The sequence below is a fragment of the Nylanderia fulva genome, unplaced genomic scaffold, assembly GCF_048542155.1.
Source record: "Nylanderia fulva isolate GAGA-0341 unplaced genomic scaffold, ASM4854215v1 Scaffold43, whole genome shotgun sequence".
NCBI classification, from domain to species: Eukaryota; Metazoa; Arthropoda; class Insecta; order Hymenoptera; family Formicidae; genus Nylanderia; species Nylanderia fulva.
This window is the reverse complement of record NW_028190510.1, coordinates 1,129,154-1,144,092: the sequence shown is the minus strand read 5'-3', so window position 1 is coordinate 1,144,092 and position 14,939 is coordinate 1,129,154. Positions and strand designations below refer to the sequence as shown.

General features: G+C 28.9%; 1 protein-coding gene across 1 annotated transcript in view; it reads right to left on the bottom strand.

The window, feature by feature from the left end:
• The window catches only part of LOC114931231 (uncharacterized), a 301,644-nt gene that overhangs the window by 167,139 nt on the left and 119,566 nt on the right, over nt 1-14,939 (bottom strand). Inside the window, exons 5-6 of the mRNA XM_085486431.1 lie at nt 13,584-13,657; nt 7,885-7,919 (exon numbers count right to left, since the gene is read on the bottom strand). The gene's annotated coding sequence lies outside the window, so the exon portion shown is untranslated. The remainder of the gene's footprint in view (nt 1-7,884; nt 7,920-13,583; nt 13,658-14,939) is intronic.

Below are 14,939 nucleotides of genomic sequence, written 5' to 3'. Positions count from 1 at the left end.
CGTATGTACAGGTCTTGACCTTTGACTGGCTATTAAGGGGAACATTTAAGTAAGAGTCATAACTAGACATTATTTCGCTTCCTGTGAATATAAATCGAAAATAGAAAGGGTTTTCACGATCTCATCTGCAATGGCAAATATTGAATATTTCCGATTCCGCATAGCAACGTAATCGTCTCCTTCAACAACCATCGATTTGTAATTCCGACCTGAGAGGACTTTAATTATACGCCTACAGCGATAAAAATAAATCGACGTGAAACTATGTTAACCTTTCGAAGCTCCTGAGTTATTGGAGTTACTACGTAATATATCAAAGTTGGAATCCAAAAATTTATTTTGAAATAAACGTCCTTTGATAATATCACATATTATGTATTGTGTATTTCATTTTTTTAAATTTTTTAATAAAAGTGTAAGTTTTTAAAAGTAAAATATATGATTTTTCAAATTATGTTAATCAAAAAATGAAAAAATTTATCTTGGTTTTAAAGTTGGATTTTAAAACTTAAAATGTCAAATCGTATAAATAAATTGTTATTTTGTAGAATGAGGAAAAATGTATTTTTTTTTAATTTTAGATGGTGTTTCTACATAAGCGAAAAATTTTGGAAGATGATTATTTATCGGAAATTTTAAAAATTAGGTGTTTATATTTTTTTAACTATCAATTAAAAAAAATGTTTTAAATAAAATAAGTTTCCAAAAAAATCGAGCTTTTTAACGCATTGTTTGTTAGATGATCACATTCAGTTAAAAAGTTCTAATAAAAAATTGAATAAATAAAGATTATTAGTTTCATTCTCTTATAACGGTACGGAAAGATTAAAAAAAAATATTAATAAGTGTCCTTTTCATTAGTAGAGAATATTCACCAAATTTCATTTTTCTTACTTGTAAAAAATTTGAGAAAAAAATTAAAAACTTAATTTAATAACCTTCCCTTTGGAAAAGTGTAACTTCTTAAAAAGGGATATAAGAGCAAATGTTTATATGAAGAACTCCTCTCTTAATTTTCGACAAAGAATTATTTCCTAAAGTTCTTCATATTTATTTAGAAACACCCTGTAAATACCTATATGTTTTTTTTCAGTTACTGGGAGATATAAATTTTTTCCCCCAATGAAAATAATTTTCCAGTCGTTTCACTGCACAAAATAAAAGATTTATGTGCGCATTATTTACTTATAATATCCATTTTTATTCGAATGTATGCGCGTACGCGCGTATAAATTCATATAAACGTGCAATTCGAATCGCTGTTTCTCACCGAGCACCGACAAGCTTTACGTCAAACGAACAAAGCGGTAACAAAAGATCGGGATACGGTGAATTAATAATGTTACGATGGCAGTATATGACGTTGCAGCGAATCCGGCGACTGCACGTCTCGCACATCCGCGCGTCATTTACACGCACACGTGCGAAATGCCATTAACGCATTCGATGCGATAACGCATGTCACTCGCAACCGGCAGCAGCACTTTACTCTAAATGCTGATTCCGTATATGTGTATATATGGAAAAACGTAAATCCGGGGAATACATTTTTGTGTCGCGCAAACACGGAAAGCGGCGTCGTTTCTTTCATCAAACGTCATTTCGCGATATAGTATAGTAAAATTAGACTTTAACTTCGTAAAAAATAGAACCAAGCTGAAATTTTTTGTAAAGACCTTTATTTCGATGTTCTAATGAAATCCTGAAAAGTACCCTTAATTTCATCCAAGGTGTTTTTTTATGGGGGTAAATTTTAGTTTCTTGCCATTATATCGAAAACTATAAATTTTTCGAGAAAAATAGTTATCATCACAATTGTAGCTTATAAAATTTTCTACAAAAAAGGTCATTATATTTTTTTCGTGCAACTAATCGTTTTTCAGTAAAACGTGCGGTAAAGTTGCAAGACACATATAATATTATAGTAAATGTGCACATTTTCTTTCAGACTTAATTCGCTCTATATTCGAAACGATTAATTCCACGAAAAAAAATATAATGATCTTTTTTGTAAAGAATTTTATGAGCTACAATTTTGGTAATAACTATTGTTCGCGAAAAATTGATAGTTTTTGAGATAATGGTAAAAAACTAAAATTTACCCCTCATAGATGAAATTAAGGGTACTTTTCAGGATTTCATTAGAACAAAGGTCTCCACAAAAATTCAGCTTGATCCTAATTTTTATGAAGATTTGCCTTTTTTATTTTTACTGGAGTATCTTTCATCAAACGACATTTCGTGATAGAAAGAGAGAGAAATTACGAAGTTGTTTCCCAAAGTAAAACGTACAACTAATTGAAGGCGCAACGAATTGATTTAACGACAAAGGAATATCGCAAGAGGAGAAGGAGATCCTTCATTTAACTCATTTCATTTTACACGACGGTCTTCCGGTTAAAAGGTAACTGCAAGTAAGTATTAAAACTATCGTCGATCTCTTAACGTCTCTACGCGAGCAGCGAGAGGACATTCAAGTAGCATTAAACCTAATTAGAGACGCTCGGCGCGGCCAAGAGTTAGTGGGAAGAACTTGCGACATTATGCAAAATAACGACGGGATAAAATATTATCGCTCGCGAAACGTTAAACGATGATGGAGCGAGAAGTTGTAACAAAATCGAAATAACAAGTCACGTTGTATCAAAAATAACACTAACTTACAGTCAAAAATAATTTTGAACCAGACACAAGATATATTTCTTATATATTTTTCGATGCTGAAAACGATGTCGCGAATTAATTTTCACCAACACGTCAAGTTTCCGAATTTAAGATTTTTTTTGTAAAAAAGATTAACGTTGTCTGGAAATTCTCAGATCCGATGTTAAAATATTGGCCTGTATGAAGTTAGCCCCCCATTTTTCGAATTTTAAAATTTTAAAGGTTGTTCCAGGTTGTTCTAGACTTGTTCTAAATTGTTCCAAAAGATCAAATTTAAAAAATAAAAATTTTCGCGAAAAATGGAAAAAAAACGATTTTTTGACCTGGCCCCCCATTTTTCGAAAATCGAACTTTTAAAGGTTGTTCCAGATTGTGCTAGTTGTTCTAAACATTGTTCCAGAGTGATAATTCCCTAAACAAAATATTTCACGAGATATAATAAAAAAATAGTTTCGTGCGCTAAAACAGTATTTTTACGTTTTCGGCTATAGTTATTATCTCTTAAACACCAAACTGTATATTTTAGCTAAAAACGAACAGAACAACCTGGAACAACTCTCAATTTTGCTAGAACATAATTTTAAAGAGTACTTTACTCTTGGAAATAAACACATTTTTCTTGTTTTTTTGTGTTTTTCGACCGATAACGACGTGACAGCGATCCCAAACTATAGAACAATTACGTACTGGCATAGAACAACTTGGAACAACTCTCAGTTTTGCTAGAACATTATTTTAAAGGGTACTTTACTCTTGGAAATAAACACATTTTTTTTGTTTTTTCATCTTTTTTGCCCGCTAAAGTCGCGATAGCGGTCCCAAACTATAGAACAATTACGTACTGGCATAGAACAACTTGGAACAACTCTCAATTTTACTAGAACATGTTTATTTCCAAGAGTAAAGTACTCTTTAAAATAATGTTCCAGCAAAACTGAGAGTTGTTCCAAGTTGTTCTATGCCAGTACGTAATTGTTCTATAGTTTGGGACCGCTATCGCGACTTTAGCGGGCAAAAAAGATGAAAAAACAAAAAAAATGTGTTTATTTCCAAGAGTAAAGTACTCTTTAAAATAATGTTCCAGCAAAACTGAGAGTTGTTCCAAGTTGTTCTATGCCAGTACGTAATTGTTCTATAGTTTGGGACCGCTGTCGCGACATTATCGGTCGAAAAACACAAAAAAACAAGAAAAATGTGTTTATTTCCAAGAGTAAAGTACTCTTTAAAATTATGTTCTAGCAAAATTGAGAGTTGTTCCAAGTTGTTCTATGCCAGTACGTAATTGTTCTATAGTTTGGGACCGCTATCGCGACTTTAGCGGGCAAAAAAGATGAAAAAACAAAAAAAATGTGTTTATTTCCAAGAGTAAAGTACTCTTTAAAATAATGTTCCAGCAAAACTGAGAGTTGTTCCAAGTTGTTCTATGCCAGTACGTAATTGTTCTATAGTTTGGGACCGCTGTCACGTCGTTATCGGTCGAAAAACACAAAAAAACAAGAAAAATGTGTTTATTTCCAAGAGTAAAGTACTCTTTAAAATAATGTTCCAGCAAAACTGAGAGTTGTTCCAAGTTGTTCTATGCCAGTACGTAATTGTTCTATAGTTTGGGACCGCTATCGCGACTTTAGCGGGCAAAAAAGATGAAAAAACAAAAAAAATGTGTTTATTTCCAAGAGTAAAGTACTCTTTAAAATAATGTTCCAGCAAAACTGAGAGTTGTTCCAAGTTGTTCTATGCCAGTACGTAATTGTTCTATAGTTTGGGACCGCTGTCGCGACGTTATCGGTCGAAAAACACAAAAAAACAAGAAAAATGTGTTTATTTCCAAGAGTAAAGTACTCTTTAAAATAATGTTCCAGCAAAACTGAGAGTTGTTCCAAGTTGTTCTATGCCAGTACGTAATTGTTCTATAGTTTGGGACCGCTATCGCGACTTTAGCGGGCAAAAAAGATGAAAAAACAAAAAAAAATGTATTTATTTCCAAGAGTAAAGTACTCTTTAAAATAATGTTCCAGCAAAACTGAGAGTTGTTCCAAGTTGTTCTATGCCAGTACGTAATTGTTCTATAGTTTGGGACCGCTGTCGCGACGTTATCGGTCGAAAAACACAAAAAAACAAGAAAAATGTGTTTATTTCCAAGAGTAAAGTACTCTTTAAAATTATGTTCTAGCAAAATTGAGAGTTGTTCCAAGTTGTTCTATGCCAGTACGTAATTGTTCTATAGTTTGGGACCGCTATCGCGACTTTAGCGGGCAAAAAAGATGAAAAAACAAAAAAAATGTGTTTATTTCCAAGAGTAAAGTACTCTTTAAAATAATGTTCCAGCAAAACTGAGAGTTGTTCCAAGTTGTTCTATGCCAGTACGTAATTGTTCTATAGTTTGGGACCGCTGTCGCGACGTTATCGGTCGAAAAACACAAAAAAACAAGAAAAATGTGTTTATTTCCAAGAGTAAAGTACTCTTTAAAATTATGTTCTAGCAAAATTGAGAGTTGTTCCAAGTTGTTCTATGCCAGTACGTAATTGTTCTATAGTTTGGGACCGCTATCGCGACTTTAGCGAGCAAAAAAGATGAAAAAACAAAAAAAATGTGTTTATTTCCAAGAGTAAAGTACTCTTTAAAATAATGTTCCAGCAAAACTGAGAGTTGTTCCAAGTTATTCTATGCCAGTACGTAATTGTTCTATAGTTTGGGACCGCTATCGCGACTTTAGCGGGCAAAAAAGATGAAAAAACAAAAAAAATGTGTTTATTTCCAAGAGTAAAGTACCCTTTAAAATAATGTTCTAGCAAAACTGAGAGTTGTTCCAAGTTGTTCTATGCCAGTACGTAATTGTTCTATAGTTTGGGATCGCTGTCACGTCGTTATCGGTCGAAAAACACAAAAAAACAACAAAAATGTTTATTTCCAAGAGTAAAGTACTCTTTAAAATTATGTTCTAGCAAAATTGAGAGTTGTTCCAGGTTGTTCTGTTCGTTTTTAGCTAAAATATACAGTTTGGTGTTTAAGAGATAATAACTATAGCCGAAAACGTAAAAATACTGTTTTAGCGCACGAAACTATTTTTTTATTGTATCTCGTGAAATATTTTGTTTAGGGAATTATCACTCTGGAACAATGTTTAGAACAACTAGAACAATCTGGAACAACCTTTAAAAGTTCGATTTTCGAAAAATGGGGGGCCAGGTCAAAAAATCGTTTTTTTTCCATTTTTCGCGAAAATTTTTATTTTTTAAATTTGATCTTTTGGAACAATTTAGAACAAGTCTAGAACAACCTGGAACAACCTTTAAAATTTTAAAATTCGAAAAATGGGGGGCTAACTTCATACAGGCAATATATTGTTCGTTTCCTATAAAATGCATTTTTTTTTATTTCGACACCTTACTTTTTGTCGAAGTAAAAAAGTAGAAAAAATGCATTTTAATATATTTATGACACCTGATTAGAATTTTAGAAATAATATTAATATTTTTTATAGAAAAACCTGAAATATCGCAGAAAAGCAATTTTTTACATATTAAATCTCAATTATTTCGAAAACTTGCTAGTCAAAAATTGACTTACATCATCGTTTTCAGCCATCAAAAATCCATACGAAACGCTTTGTCTAATTTGAGATAAATAATGAAAAAAATATTTTTTAAATAATATTAAATAATGAAAAACATTTTTTTTCTAAACTAGTGTAATTTAATCACGTGACGAATGATAAGAGCGCAATGCGCGTATAATTAGCAAATACATCGGCGCAACAGCAAATAATTACATCCTCCACTCGTGCTTTTCCCAAGCCCTGCACAAAAGGGCGCGATTGCGCCCGAAGTGATCCGCGTAATTATAATTCGCAATTATGGGGCGTGTTCTGTTGAATTTGGAATCTAACGTTCGACGTGTGCACAATTTTAGGCACAAACCGCCGCGCCGAGCTCTTCCTCTCTCTTTGTGGTAATATATGTAAAGCACGTTGAAAATTTAAATTCGTTCGTTAATAGTGCATGGGAAACGTAACTTATTCGGGAACCGAAAACTTATAATCACTCTTTCAACGGGAATTTAATTCGCTTGGAGTTTAATTTACTATAAACTATTGTGATAATGATTGCAATTACATTCTCGCGCTTAAGGTTAAAAGGAATTTCTAAAGCGCGTTTATTCCACAATTTAGTACGATAAATGAGAGCAACAAAAGTTGTAAGAACAATTCACTCTAATAGACGATTTTCTCTCTTTCCAGCTCAAAATTAAGATTTCGCAAAAGTTCGCTTTAATCTACGATCTTGCTAGCATTTCTGTACATTTCTAATATTAATTTAAAAATATATTAATATAAAATATATTAATTCAAAAATATAATTTAAAAATATATTAATATAAAATATATTAATTCAAAAATATAATTTAAAAATATATTAATATACAAATCACCAAATTTCATGATCACAAAATAAGTTTTTGATTGGGAATAATAAGAATGATATATTTTAAAAATAATTTAGTTGAACAAATTTTCTTTGAAAATAATTAAAAATGCAATCTATTTCTTGAATTCATATTTTATTATTATACGGCAAGTCTCTTATTTTTTTAATGTTCTTGAAGTTAAATAAAAGGGAATATAAATTCGGTATATATATATATATATCTTGAAAACAAATATTTAAAGAGAAATATTTTAATATCAAAATCAAAGGAGGGAAATTAATATCAGTAACATAGTTTCTTGTAGTTATCCGAATATTAAAACATTTTTGAATATTGTTGAAACTTATTTTACGAACAATATTTGCGATTATTAAAAAAGAGAGAGAGAGAGTAACAAATTTGCAATATTTTAAAATTTAATTATGTCATATATTTGAGTTTTACCTTTCTCGTAGTAAAGATGCCAGGTTAACAGAAGTTTCAAAATGTGCAATCACTAATACTACTGTACATCCGACTCATGAATAAATATGACTGTAAATGCAGCCAACTCTAAACTTCTACATCTCAAAAACTAGTTCTCGAAATAATAAATTTCAAATACTCTTATTAAATTAATTTTTTTCAAAAACTATCTTGGTTAGTACTTTTTTCTTAAAATGAAATACGTTTTTAAACATTAAGAATAAATAATGCAGAAAACATATGTTGCATTATTGTAGATTTAATTTTTTCTGCATCAATAATCCATTACATTGAAAAAAGATAAAAAATTAAAATAATTTAACACTCACCGGAACGATGCCCAACGAAATTCAATAATGTTGATCTGTAAGAATAGAAATATCCAAATTAATTATATAAAGCGATGCCTGAAATATTTTATTGCATTATGTATAATAAAATAAAAAAATATTTTCATATTTTAAAGATCAATAATTTCACACAATTAATTTTTTTCTTGGACGAATATTTAATTTAAAGAATTACACAACTTCTAAAACAATTTTTTTAGACACAGTTTATATTTAAATGTATACATCACGCAAAATACCAACTCTGAAAATTCCCGTTCGGTATATTTCCGTAAAACATAAAAATTAATTAATAGTAATTGACGATTTGCAAGCGCATTATTTATCAAAGCAAATATTTCGCGCAATTTATATATTTCAAGAAGGAATCCAAGCTACAGACAAGTTACAGACACAAATTATTTTATTGCAATATTTATTATTGGATCATTATTTCTTCAAATAAAAGCTCAAATGCTGGAATATATTTCTCGTCGCGCGCTTCGAATTTTTCATTAATTTAAATGTAACTGGTAACAATTATTTTCGGATTGAAAGAGCGTATTATATAAAAAACATAATAATAATAATAATAATAATAATAATAATAATAATAAAATAATAATAATAAAATAATAATAATAATAATGTTATATTTTATATTGTTATACAAAAAACTTTTTCCCGGAAAAGTTTGCGAGAAGTCCTTCTTTTTCAATCATTTATAATTTGAAAATTATTGGTGTCTCGACATTTTCACTGAGGAAAAATCGTCTCCAAATTGGCCGGAAAATTTGATGGTGTGCTCCATATGTTTTTCGAATTACACCCTGTGTATACGCTTGTCAGTGATACGCGCGCATCATAAACATCGCGAATCGCATCTGCCCATGTTCGCATGTTGTACGCTTTATCCCTGTCCCGTATTTTTGTCGTCGATCGCCGCCGACACGTGAAAAAAAATATTCCCGGCAAGCAAGCAAGAAAAAAAGAACTTTGGATGTTTGGTTACTCATATAAAGTACAATAAAACATGTGCGGGATTTCCGCATGTTTATATTTCTCGCGACGCTTGATTACAATTTTGATTCGTCGATGCTGAAGACAGCATCTGGAAAAAAACATGTTGTTCACCTTAGATTGTTACAATTATTAGCGGAATAATTTTACACGCGAGAAAATTTTGCTCTGCAAAATCCTACACTGTAAAAAAATTGTTAACTTGACTAAACCTTTCAACTAAATCACTATTTTGTTAATTGTTTTGTTAGTTTTAATATGTCACATTTAATTTAAATATTTTTATAATCAACAAAATAATATTTAGTTGAAAGGGGTTTAGTCAAATTAACAAATTTTTTTTACAGTGTACTGGTTTTAACAATTTGATAGTGAGTAATATATCACTTTTCTATATTGATTTATATCATATATTTATATTAATTTTTAAAAAGATATCTTATTTGAAATAATGCATTATTGGTAATTGAAAATCAAGACTTTCGTCGAAAAATATTTTATACAAAAGTTGTAGGACATCTTGTCATAAAAATAGTCTTATTTTAAATGAGGGGGCTCTTGAGATTTCGAAATTATTATTATTATTTTAAATGAAACTACCATAATATTTTTACATAAATCGATTCCTCGTAATATTTGGCGTAAAAAATTGTTGAAGTGGAATAGTTGTAAAATGAATGGAACGAGATATTTTATGCTTCATTCCGACACATTTTGACAAAAAATATGAAATATCTCGAAATATATACTCACATATACATTTTTCAATAATCTTACATTCTATGTATAGAATATTGAGATAAATCAATTGATGTAAAAAACATTTTTTTAAGTATGCAGTTGCATATTACAAATTGCAAATCTATGGAAAAAAATTATTAAAGTAAGATAATCGAAAAATTAGTACATTACAATAAGATATAATATTTTTCGATAGAAGCCTGTTCGAAAAATGCATTATTTAAAATGAGACATGCTATATTAATATACCACAAAATGTCTCTTTCTCTTTCTCTCTTGCAAAGTATCTCTCCATCGATTTTCACAATTTTATGAAATTTGTTATTTAAAAAAAATGTCGATTTTAAATCAAATATTTATCCACTAAAAATTCCTTTTATTTGATTTCCTTCATTTATCATCATTATTCACGTTTAACGCGGGAGTTGTATCAATGACTCGACACAAGAAACATTCGGTCCCGCGTAAATCTACCTCATTGCGGTATATGATACATTTCCGTTCCACGAATTCGCAATTAAACGGATCATAGAACGAGCTCTCGAATTTGCGCGGTTATTCGTGCCTCTTTTTTCAAAGCTGTCAAACCGGGGCTGGTCAGCTGCCTGGTCCCCCTAGTCCCGATTGTTCTCCCGAGGACAATTAATGTCCCTGGGAATCGTTAACGCGATTACCGGAGCGTCTGCCGTTCCGCAGGTAAATTTCAGGATGCACCTGTATTAGTAGAGAGTCACCAGTCATCAGCGTGTAATCTATTTCTCCGGCGCGACAATGGCCGAAACGTAATTAATTCGCTGGAAATTTCAAGGGAATTCGCCTTGTCTCGCAAGCTATTATCACCTTCTCTCCTTCTTAACCGCCGTCGTATGTCGCATCGTCGCACGGCAAAGCATAATACGCGTCCTTCGAGCGTAATTAACCGTCTAATCACGAGTTATAGCGTGCGCATCTCGTATTCGCGATCAAGTTCCTCGCGAAACTTTATGAAACTTAGCTCCACTAATACCTTTGTTGATTACATAAACGACGCTCATTTACGAATGTCTATTATATTTAAAACACTTAAAGAATCATAAGTTTTTATAATAGATTTTAACATTATTAAAATTTTATTATATATAGTAAAATTTTAATAATAAAATATATATGGTATATAAATAAAAAACTAAAATATATATATTATATTTAATAAATATTTTATACATATTATATTATATTTTTACTAAAATATATATATTAATTGATCAAACTTATTTTATATCTTATTATGGCAAATATTAATGTGTTTTATTGTGGTAAATATTAATCAGAGAAACTCTTACAAAATTCTTTCAATACCACAAATTATTGTCCCACGATTACCATAAATATCAGAATAAATTCTAAGAAAAAATTCTCTGTGTATTTTTGTTTCAAATAAAGACAATAAAAAGATATGATGATATTATAAAGATATATTGCCGATAAAATAAAACTTTTAAGAAGATTTTATTATTTAAGTCAAATACATGTTTTGTTAAATTTAATTTATTTTTAATTTTTATTTAATTATTCACCAAAAAAAATGATTTTCTTAAAATGTATATTTATAAGTCCTCTTAATATTCTTAATAAGAATATTTTCCCTTTTATGTGATGCATTTTTGAATATATATCTTTTTAAATTAAGAATATATTCTTTAATTTTCTTTTTTGCAACTTCCGCAATAAATAAATATAATAAATTAATAAAAAAAATATGACAAATTATAAATTAATTAATTAATATAATAAACTTAAAATAAATTAATAAAATAAAACTATTTAAATTAATTTAAATTTATAATAAATTTATAACTTTATTAATTAATATTAAAAGTAATAATATAACCAAAAATGTGTATTTAACTATGTTAATACATAAAAAATATTTAATTATATATGCAATATTTAAATATATATGTAATAAATAACAAATGTCTATTTGTAAGACTGTGTTTTTTGTTATCACAATTAAAAATTTCAAATAATACACTGATAGAAAAAAAATCATCCTATTAAGTATATATTCTTCCACGTTACGAATATCTAATGAAAATATCTATTTTGCTCTTAAATTAAGAGAAATCTTTTGACGCATATTTAGAGGAAGATATTATAAAGATAAGTGGATATACTTAAGAATACAATTTTTTCGATGTTTAATTGATATTGAATTTATATTTATACTATATTTAATGTATAATATATGTTATATTTAATTTAAATATTTAATTTAAATACTTCTACATGTTTAATTATAACAATACAGTACAATATTATAGCTTTGAAGAGGAGAGGACAGAGTTTTCCTTTAGTATTACCATTATTTTTGCACAAGTTAAAAACAGGAAAATATATTTTCTTAGTCATACAAAATATCTTCGAGTTCGAAGTAGGAAAATTTTTTTTCCTGATAAATATATTTAATTGCACAACTATAACTAAAACCAGGAAAATTTTTTTCCTGATAGATTAAGCGTGACTTTTAGGAGCATTAGAGATAAAACAGCTAATTTACCAAATATTCGCTAAAAATACAAGACAATTTGTTGCTAGATAAGCATACTCCCTTGGATAACAATAAACGAATGACGACCGATGAATGCAACTCGAAATGACTTATCGCGACATGGCATTGCACTTTCGAATCATCGTCTCTTTCGCTTGATACGCGCATGTTACTTGACGAGGAATGGGCTCGAAAATTAATAAAATATGACGTTAACCATATATACACGATTGCTGTCATGTTTGCTCCGTGTTTGCCGTATGTCAACTGCGTCGTATTCCAATGTATATCGCGCGTTGATACGACTTTTCTGCGTAATAAAATTAAGTCTTTCATATAAATATACACTCTTCTAAAAAGAAAGGTAAAAATTAGGTTTTCACTTTTTTCTCAAATTTTATTTTTGTTACATTGTTTTATATTTACTATAATTTCGTTTTGCTTACTTTTATAGTTTAAAATTCAACACTTTGTAATTTTAATTTGCAACCATTTAGCACCGTGCTGTGCATGATAATATATTTTAATTTTTTTCTTGCAAACTATTGATTTTAAAATTAAAACAAGTCTTTAAAGGATTCAAGCTTTCTAACGCATATTTTTAGATTATCATATTCATTAAAAAGTTCTAATATAAAATTGAATAAAAGTTGCTAATTTCATTCTTATACGCATAAAAAGGATACAGAAGGATTAAAAAAATATTTTAATAAGTTTTCTTTTTACTAATAGAAAATATTTGCAAAATTTTATTTTTTCTAACTTGTTCTAAAGAGAAAAGAAAATAAAAACTTTATGTCTCTCCCTTTAGAATAATGTAACTTCTCAGAAAGGAATGTTATACAGTTAAAAAATTTGTGTTAAATTTAACAGATATCACATGTCTCAAAAAGTCCACAGAAATTTTTGTGTTAATTTAACATAATATGAATATGTTAAATGGAGGCACAAATATTGTGTTAATATTTTAACTCAAAATAAATGCAAAACTTCACATAATTTAAAATAAATTTTGTGTAAAATACTGTACTTTTAATGTAAAAATTAACAAAAAAGATGTTAATTTTAGATTTTATCATCCCTACTTATATTATAAAATAGAAAATTAACATTTAATTAACAGATCAATTTAAATAACAGATTACTTTAATATTTAAAATCCATTAACAATAATATGTTAAATTAACACATAAATGTGTTAAATATTTAACATACAAATTTTAACGGGGACCGTTTTTAACAAAAAAAACACCAATTTTTCTACCGTGTAATATAAAAGGACCTCTTTAATTTTTGACAAACTCGTCTTCTAAAATTGTTCACACTTTTTTCGAATCACTCTGTATTTATAGAATTAGCCATAAACGGACACACGATATGAAACATCGAATGATGTAAACTGACTCACCATGATCGACGACTGGTTAATCCACGAGTGAAAGGTACCCTTCCGAGCTTGAGGACATCGTCGCTTTTCTCTTTCTATTAACAGTTTCAATAATAATAATAATAGTTATTGACACGTGTAATTTAATGATTGATCGCAATATCTCCTCTTTTCGCAGGATTAAAATTAGCATCCTATTACGTTAATAATTCAGGATTACATCGCGGATCTCCTTTAATAGTATATTCTTGTAATTGTGTTGCAAAAAATCAAATAATCATCTTTCAATTATATAATACATAAATATATGAAAAATATATAAAAAGTAAATAAAGATAATTGCACAAATAACGTTCTAATGAGAACTTAACGAGCGCTTGTGCGACGTTTCACGTGTATGTCTTACAATTATATGATTACCTATACGGAAGACGCGTTGCATTTTGCACAAAGAAAGCTGTAGGATATCATTTCTTCGCTTTTCTCATCTCGTCGGGGCCTTTTATTACCGCACGCGTGAAGGCTCCCACACGTTACATAAACAAGTATTACGGAAACGACATTGTTTAATCGTCAGACGATACCTTTACGACGGCGCGTTTAAGCGACCGTCATTTATAAACCCATAAAATAAAATGCATCCTTTCGCAAATTCCATCCCGCGCCTTATTAACGTCGCGCGAAATCGCCGTCGTGAAAATCTCGTTACGTGATGCGTTAACAATGGCCCATCTTTACGTTTTTCGATAAAACGCGGAAGCCTAAAAGAGAAATGAACGCGATTTATCGCTCGCCTTAAACGAAACGTCATTCGGAGCATCTGGGTATTGAAAAATTCCGCAATAAATAAATATAATAAATTATATTTAATAGATATTTAATAGATTATAATAAGATCTAAAATAAAACTTAAAATAAATTAATAAAATTAAATTATTTAAATTTATCAATTAATATTAAAAAGAATAATATAATATAAAAAATGTGTATTTAACTATGTCAATACAACAATATTCAATTATGTGTTTAACATTTAAATATCTATGTAATAAATAATAAATGCCCATTTGTAAGACTCTTTTTGTTATCACGATTAATGATGTTAAATGAAACATTGATAAAAAACATCCTATTAAGCAGATATTCTTGCATGTTAAGAATATCTGTTTAGAGAATTTTCCTCTTATATTAAGAGGAGTGGCTTATTTTAAAGAGAGTGGAGAATATTATGAAGATAAGTATACTATTAATATTTATTATTTTTTTATTATTTTATATATTAATTTAATATATTAAATAGATTAATTATATATTTAATATATCTTAAATATATTAAATATATTAATTACATATTTAATATATCTTAAATATATTAAA